This window comes from Lissotriton vulgaris, chromosome 1_1, assembly GCF_964263255.1.
Source record: "Lissotriton vulgaris chromosome 1_1, aLisVul1.2, whole genome shotgun sequence".
Lineage (NCBI taxonomy): Eukaryota > Metazoa > Chordata > Amphibia > Caudata > Salamandridae > Lissotriton > Lissotriton vulgaris.
In genome coordinates, this window is record NC_141685.1 from 2069553659 (window position 1) to 2069560161 (window position 6503).

Here is a 6503-nt window from a genome sequence, read left to right on the forward strand (position 1 = left end):
GACCAGTTTCAATCATTTTTTGAGGGTTTGTTAGGGCGGACGAGGTCACCGCCGGCTATAGTCATAGTACATCTTGGGGGCAACGATTTGGTGTCCACTGGTAGACGACTACTTCTTGAGGCAATGCTTTCCACTGTAAGTTGGTTAGCGAGAAGAGTTCCAGGGTGCACAATCGCATGGTCCCATTTGATCCCGTGAAAAGTGTGGCGGGGGGCTCTTTCAGTTTCTGCTCTGAATCATTCAGTAAGGAAGATTAATAATAAAGTGAGTCGATTGTTCCGTTCAAGTACACTGCATTCTATTTCGCGTGGTTGTATTAAAGGGGACAGTATGTATTTGGGTGATGGTGTTCATTTGTCCCGGGTGGGGAACGAGTTACTCATAGGAGACCTGATAGCTTGGCTGGGGACTTTAAGACATGACCTTTAGGTAGGAGTGTGTGGGGGGTCCGGATAGCCGGTCAACTATCCGGCCTGTGGCGGTAAGGTCATGATCGGTGAGCACTAATTGGTAGATCCCTATGAGTGGGCGTCACCCATTACGGATGGGAGCGCTCGAGGGAGGTGGCCATTGGCCCCTCAACGGGTAGGCGGTCCCTTCTAAGGATGGGACGCCGAAAGGAAAGGAAAGGCGGTCAAGGCCCCTTCCTGGGTAGGAGGGGCTACAGCCCCCTCCTGGGGAATTTCCCGGGGCCAGGATATCTGCGACGGCAGATGTGGTAAGTTGTGTGGGGTTTGGGAGGGGGTCTACGCTACCTTCTAGATACCTCACACGAGTCCTCGGACGACCTTTAAGTGGCGTCGAGTTTATTGGGGCCCTCGTCAAGTCAAGGGAAATTTGTAGTTGCACTTGAGGTACACCTCTGTGCGGTCGCCCCTCACAAGTGAGGGGGATATTTCGGGTTTAGGGATCTTGACACCGGTTACGACCTTGCCGTTGGCCCTTAAACGTTAGGATGTACAATTTCAAAATTTCAAGTAATTGTAGGATGTTAGTTCGGCTAGGAGAACCTTTGTATTAGAGAATATGTTAAGGTTAGCCAAACATCGCAATGTGGTAATGAAACTGTACATAATATGAAACTGTTATTTTAATGTTTTAATTTTGTTTCATATTTTAATAAATACGGCCGGGAGGGTCACTCCCTCCCGTCTTCCAAAAGTTCAGAACTGTTTCCGGTTTCCCATCCTTGGGGAGTGTGTTGAGAGGGGGTGGCGGGTATCGCGGCCATATAAATGTAAGGGTAATATATGTCATTTTTGCGTGCTTCCTGTTTTTTAAAGGCTACCTGTTCGGTGCTTGCTTCTGACACGACAGCACATTTCCATGAAACTGCTATCTTTCTATTTAAAAAACACCCTATGGTTCATCATTGCTAAATTCTTTCTTAACATGACATTTATTACATAATTTAGGTTTTCATTAAAATTCTACTTTGACTGAAAATCCTTTTGCTCCTTTCTTGCAGTTGCTCCCCAGTGTTCACTTCTGACTTAAAGATTAATTAAAAAAATATCAAGAGCATGTGATATTATTAATAAATGATACAATTTATATTAGACTGCAAGTGGAAAAATGCCATGCACTTGCTCTAAGAAAAGCAGCAGGGTTCCAGATGGGACTACGGCATACTAATTACAGTTTTTCTTACTAAAGTTTTAGATTGTGAGACTAAAAAGCAGATCAGATGCCGCAAGAGGCACAGTACGCACTCACATTTTTATACTTCAACATTTATAACCGCCATACTTGCTTCCAGCGTCGGCTATTAAATTTCAAAAAACCATAGCATCCTGATATGTTTCCTTTAAGTTAACATTTCCCTAGATTGCCGCACAGTTAAAGTGACGTTTAACTAGACAAACGTTTGAACCACTTGTAAGAGCTAAAATGCGGAACAATAACCCCTGCTTTTCTAACTTATATATTTACTGTACACATTTGGACCTAGGGGTGATATAAATATTTTGAAAAGTATTCTTCTGCACACATCTCCGTCTATAATGCTACCGCAACACGATAGAATTTGAATATTTAAAGTAAAACAAAAGCAAAATAAAATCCTGTATTTAGTTGTCCACACTAATCCTTACTTAAGCTACTAATTTGCATGCTACAGTTAAAACACTCTGTATCCAACATTATGGGTGACCCTTTTAAATCCCCATACTATCACTGCCCAGCAAATTACCGCTTCTGCTACAATTATTACATGTATCTCAGAAGTGTCACACAACCATTTCAGTGCGTTTACCAGCCAAAATCGCTAGGTTTATTTCAATGATTTAGCGGAGATACCGAAAAAGGCAAGTAAGCATTTTTAATCTGAAGACAATGAAGCGATTTATGGCGTAAGGGGAAAGTTTGTACTGTTTTGCTGTTCTCACTAACAATATCACAAACGTAAAAATATTGTTGCGAACAAGTTTATAATATAGCTAACTTGTACTCCTAATTGTATCCTAAATCACCAGTAGCAGCATCCTTTTAACAAGTGCGAGATACTCACTTGGTAAGTAGGTGTCTCCTTGATATTTGCTTGTAAGAAAATGTTGCAGCACTATTTTGCCTTGTGATGAGGGTGTTCTAAATTGCAAAGCTTTTTTAGCATCCTTAGAAAGCTTTCATGGACAACTAAGGTTGCCAAGTTCACAATTTGTTACCTAAATGAAATGTGTAAGGTGTGAGAATTTCTATCACATATATCCTTTATTAAGAATACCACAACTGTTCCAGGCCACCTGTCAGGCTTGACAGTTGGCTTATTAAAGAGTTGGAGTGGTGGGGGCCAGCATTGCAATAGAACTTCCACTGGTATTCAGACAGAATATTGAGTTGCAAATGTAGATTTACACAAATATCGAGTTGGAAATATAGTCACACAGAAAATCAACAGCAAGAATATCGCGGTCAAGAATATCGAACTTAAGGTAAGAAATATTGTTTTAAAAAATGTATGTTTTTTGTATAAGTATTGTATATGTTTTTTAATATATGTGTTACATTTTTAGTAGCTAACAATTTTGTTTTCAGTAAATTTTGCTTTTGTTAGTTCTCTAGTGGGTTTTGGGGTTCTGGGGGAATAGGATGGGAAGTAATGTAATTATAATAAATCAATGATTATTTTTTTATTTATTAATCTTTATTTAATCAAGTTTTTATAGTGTTAATTATGGGAAGTAATTTATTTGTAAATAATTATTAATTGGTTGTTAATTATTATTAATTAATTGGTAATTAATTGTGTTAACTGTAATTCGTTTTAGGTGCGGGTTGTGGGGTTTATAGGGGTAAAGGGGGGAAGTAATGTATTTGTAATTAATTATTAATTCGTTTTTAATTAAAATTAATTACTTAATCAGTAATTAATTATGGTAACTGTCTAATTCTTTTTAGGGGCAGGTTGTGGGATGTATAGGGGAAAAGAGTGGGAAGTAATTTTTGATGAATTAATAATTAGTTGTTAATTTATATTAATAAATTGATTGATAATTAATTATGGAATTATTCATTAATAATTAGTTGATCATTAATATTAATTAAATAATTCAAGTTTAAATATGGAAATTGTGTAATGAATTTTAGGTGTGGGTTGTAGCATGTATAGGGGTAAAGGGTGGGAAGTAATTTATGTTAAAATAATTAATAATTAGCTGATCATTAATATTTAATAATTAATTTACATTTAATTAAGGTATTTGTTTATATGTTGTGTGTGTGTTTTACTTTTACAGGGGTACAGTGTGGGGAGTAAATACATTTTACTTACTTTAGAATTAGTTGTTAAATATTATTAGTATTTTAATTAAAAGTACGTTTTACCTGTAATTAATTTATTTACAGTTAAAGTTTAGCTGTGGGTTGTGGGGATTATAGGGGTAAAGTGTGGGAAGTTAATACAATATATCTTTAATTGGTAATTAGTTATGTTAATTATGAAAGTACATTTTTTAAATGTTAGATGTGTGTTGTGAATTGTGTGGTGTTATAATTAATGTTTTTGTTGTTAAATAATTTCTAAATATTTATTTGTTTCAATTTTTAAGAATTTTCTATTTGATTTAATATGATATTTGTAGGTATTTGTTATATGCATTTAAATATGTTTGCTGTTAATATTTTGTTTGTTTTTAATTTTTAACTTACTGAACACACGGTAGACTATGGCACAGAACCATGCCTTTGCATAGTCACAGGTGACCACACCTCTCTCCTCGGGAATGGTGGCACGGCAGTTCTGGCGTTCTCGGTGCTGCTGGCTTCATCGCAGTGCAAGCTTGTGAAAGGATTCGGAAAGGAGTCCAATGGCGAGTCGAACCTTGGTGGAGAAAACCCCAAAGCATGCTGTTTGGCACTGATTGAGACGGCTGGAACGGACTCAGAGAAGTCAGTGAAAATCCTCAACTGAGCTTAATTGGAAGCGTCTTCAGGTTGCTGCAGAGTGGAAGGGGAGGTGAATGCTGGAGTACTCTGGCAGTGGCTGGCAGCGGGGAAAAGGCTTTCCTCAATGAGCTCGATCAGGAGCAAGACAAGATCAGGTTGGGATTCAGAGTGGAGTGGAGTAAACTGGGCAGAAGCGGATGAAGAGGGTAATGGATTGAAGAAACGTGAGGAGAGGAGGTGAGGTGTTGGTGACGGCCTTTTTTTAGCTAGGTAATCGCTCTGAATCACTTTGAAAAGGAGACTTTCCAGAATTTCCAGATAATTAATCTGGAGATGAAAACAGGGGGTGGACTCAATCCCTAACTAATAAAAAGAGGGAAAAAATGTTTAAGTGGGGGCGACTGTCCTGCACTGCTCTTTGTGAACTGGATGAAAATGGGAAGACATAATAAGCATAACAACCCTGTCCCCAAAGTCGACTCTGCGACTGGCCTAAAGGCTAAAATCTGCTTGGTTCAGGATTCAGGAAAAGGCTCTCTCCTCAGGGGCAAGAAGAGATGAATTTTTAGGTAGCCACCCTGACCCCAACTCTAGTTTTGAGAGCTCAGAAGAATAGCTGATTGAGGAGCCCACCGCAACATTTCAGGAAGCAAGGCCCTCTCCAATGACACTTATACCGGAGAATATTGACACCGGCAAGATAAAAGCGGACAATATTTCAACATCCGAAAGCAGCAAGGAGGAGTGGAAGAGTGTTAAAGAGTTTCCCCTTTTTACAAAAAAGACACCCCTAGTACCTCTTCAGCTCAATACTTCAATATCTCGACCACAGATGGCGGACGGGGGGGGGTAGAAATTTCTACCAGCCCACGGCAGACCCCACTTCACCATTTGGCGTCAACCTCATCTACAGCCACTCCAGCACCCATATACTCTCATCATACTTCAGCACCAAGCCTCACGGCACAAGAATTGATTTTCACGTCCTTGAGCTTAGCCCCTTCTCCTTCTCATGCTTCCTCTCCTGAGGATATGCTGCTAATGCACACTCAGCCCATCCTGACTCAGAATATGGTAGCAAACGTACTGGCACTCCTACAAGGACATCAGGAACAGCAAAAGATCTCGACACAGCAGCCAAATGCCACAAATGTGAGACCATCGGGTCTCTGAAAGGAGGGTCAGAAAGAGTCAAATACTCAACAACTCCCGGCTTTAGAATCAGCTCTAAAATCAGCAGATGATCAGTCTGATGCAGCCTCCACTAAGCAGAAGGATATTAAGATCTTGCTGAATCTTATTCTTGAGGAGATAAGAGAAATGAAGAGGTCCCAGGAAAACAGATTAGCTTTTCTTCATCTCTGCCTAGGTAAGATAGAAGATGATGTGGCCTGTCTCCCAGTTAAATTCCAAGAAACAGAGTCAAAGATTTCCCACTTCGAGGATCAGATGATTGGATAGCTAATGAAAGTACAGGAATTTACTAAAGACATGAGCATGCTAGAGAATAAGCTCGAAGAGCTGGCAAATATTTCTCTGCGCTCAAATTTATGCATAGTGGGGGTCCTGGAGAGAAGTGAGGGCACCCAGGTGCCGCAATGGGTGGAAACCTTTATTACGCAAAAAATACTGCCTGAGTTCAGCGGCGATCTCACAATTACCAGAGCCCACAGAGTCTGATCCCATCCACTACCGAACTCTAGGAGTCTACGTACTATCCTAGTCAACTTCACAGAATATTGCATAAAGGAGAAGTTCCTGGCTAAGACCATACAACAAAAGCAATTTCCGATCAATAAACTTCCAACTGCAGAATCCTCCCTGATATGTCAGCAACTGCACCCATAGGCGTAAATAGTTTGTTAAATTGCTTTTCTTTTTAAAGCCCAAGGCACTCAGGCGTCTATAGCCCAACAGTCCAAGCAGTGTGTTCTCGTGAGGGGAAAATTCCACATGTTTTCCAATCTAGAGGACACTCAGGGTCTTCTCAAGGAGATTTCAGTCTCAAATAATGGACTTACTGATGTGTTTATTTTTACGTTATCCAGGTTGATTTACACTATTGTCGGGGTTTGGGGGGTCACCCAGGGTGCAGGTCCATAGCACCCACAAGAGAAGTT